This window comes from Colobus angolensis, unplaced genomic scaffold (assembly GCF_000951035.1).
Source record: "Colobus angolensis palliatus isolate OR3802 unplaced genomic scaffold, Cang.pa_1.0 Scaffold209, whole genome shotgun sequence".
NCBI classification, from domain to species: domain Eukaryota; kingdom Metazoa; phylum Chordata; class Mammalia; order Primates; family Cercopithecidae; genus Colobus; species Colobus angolensis.
The window spans coordinates 266,490-268,722 of record NW_012115255.1 but is presented as its reverse complement, the minus strand read 5'-3'; the positions used below and the strand labels follow the sequence as shown (position 1 = coordinate 268,722).

Genomic DNA, 2,233 nt, shown 5'->3' with positions numbered 1-2,233 from the left:
TTAGATGATCCCAAGTTTGTTGGCAACATCCAAAGCATCGTAATCAGGAGCCAGTCGAACATATGCCTTCTTCTCTCCATCAGGCTGAATCAGGATGTTGACCGTGGCCACATCCACGTCCCAGAGCTTCTTCACATTCTGTTTGATCTGGTGCTTGTTGGCTTTAACATCGACAGTGAACACAAGCGTGCTGTTGTCTTCTATCTTCTTCACGGCTGACTCAGTGGTCAGTGGAAACTTGATGATAGCATGGTGGTCAAGCTTGTTTCTCTGGGGGGTGCTCGTCCCAGGATATCTGGGCTGGAGTCGCCGTGTCTTGGGACGCTGGAAGGTGGTGAGGTGCAGATCTTTTTTGGGGGGGCTGTGGACACATTTCAACACTGCCTTCTTGGCCTTTAAAGCCTTTGCTTAGGCTTTGGCTTTAGGAGGGGCAGGAGCTTCCTCCTTCAATTTTGGTGCCATCTTGTGAAAAGTGAAAAACGTTATTTCAATAATAAGTTTTTTACAGTAAATCTGCCTAATAGTAGTTTCCAAAATATTTTTGGTAATTTTTAATCTTAAAGTTAAGCTAAGTAAAATATTTCCATTAAATATCTAGATCATTTATAAATAAGATACAATACTAAAACATTAATTACTGGACATAAGTAATTCAAGTTTATGCACTTTTGGCTTCTTATTTTTACAGAGAAACCAGATATTTTGGCCTGTTAATAAACATGTTTTTGCCTACCACACTGTACTATGTACTATGAGAAACTACCACAATGTACTGTGTGCTATGAGAAACATATTACTATGAGAAAACACATCCCGATGTTGGGAGATGGTATACTCATACATTTTCTAATCTACTACAGAATGCTAACATATGGCAGTTTAAAACTGTCTATGTCCTAGTTTTCTCTGGAAAATAAAAGTATTAAAATTATAATCAATATACGTAAATCAAACTACTAGAAACAGGCCAGGTGCAGTGGCTCACGCCTACAATCCCAGCACTTCGGGAAGCCAAGATGGGTGGATCAGGAGGTCAGGAGATCGAGACCATCCTGGCTAACATGGCAAAACCATGTCTCCACTAAAAATACAAAAAATTAGCTGGGCACGGTGGCAGGCGCCTATAGTCCCAGCTACTCAGGAGACTTAGGCAGGAGAATGGCATGAACCCGGGAGGTGGAGCTTTCAGTGAGCCGAGATCACGCCACCGCACTCCAGCCTGGGAGACAGAGCAAGACTCTGTCTCAAAAAAACAAACAAACAAACAAACAAAAAACACTACTAGAAATAATAGAATAACTAGAAACAACTCTATGCAAAGTATGTAAGAAAAGTAGGGCATGTTTTGCAAGCAAAATAGGATGCAATATTTTATAAGGAAAACCATACAAAATATACAAATAAAAAGAGATACCTAACCTTCCCTGTTATATTTGTATGGGTAAAATGTTATGTTTTCAAAAATTGTATAAAATTCCTGGAAATTTGTCAATGTCCTCCTTATTCATGCTATGTGCTGATATAGAGTTGTAAGTCATAATTACAGTTATTATTTTAAATGTTGTATGCCACAGAAAAAAAACATCAGATATCCTTGTCAGTTGTAGTATAATGAATTCTCATCAAATCTTTCATCACAGCCATTTCATACCTTTTGTAATTTAGACATTATTTCCTGCTGATGCTTTCCTGAAAGCTCCTGCAATCACCTACAGGTCAGAATGCTTGTCTCCAACACAGGACTCCCTCTGAGAGTCACCCATCTGGTCACCGAGAGAAATGCATATCTGAGTGCCTCATCGGGAGAGGGTAACCGGCAACTCAAAAGAATGAAACCATTTGTCTCTTACCTACCTATGACCTGGAAGCTCCCTATCTGGCCTTCTCTTCAAGTTGTCTCATCTTTCTGAACTGAACCAAGGTACATCTTTCACATATTGATTGATGTCTCCTGTCTCCCTAAAGTGTGTAAAACCAAGCTGGGCCCCGACCACCTTGGGCCCGTGTTGTCGGGACCTCCTGCAGAGGCATCATGGGTGCATCCTCAAACTTGGCAAAATAAACTTTCTAAAAAATCTGAGACCTGTCTCAGATGTTCAGGGTTCACACATGTAATGTAGGATGTCAATGTTTATAAAACAAACATCATTCTATCTACTATTAAAAGTATGCTGCCAATTAACCTTAGACTTTCTCAACAAAATAAAAAATGTTGATGAGGTACAAATAATAT

At 39.7% G+C, this 2,233-nt stretch overlaps 1 pseudogene; it reads right to left on the bottom strand.

Moving 5' to 3' along the window:
- On the bottom strand, positions 1–462 carry LOC105512024 (annotated as a pseudogene).
- Between the last annotated feature and the right edge of the window lie 1,771 nt (positions 463–2,233).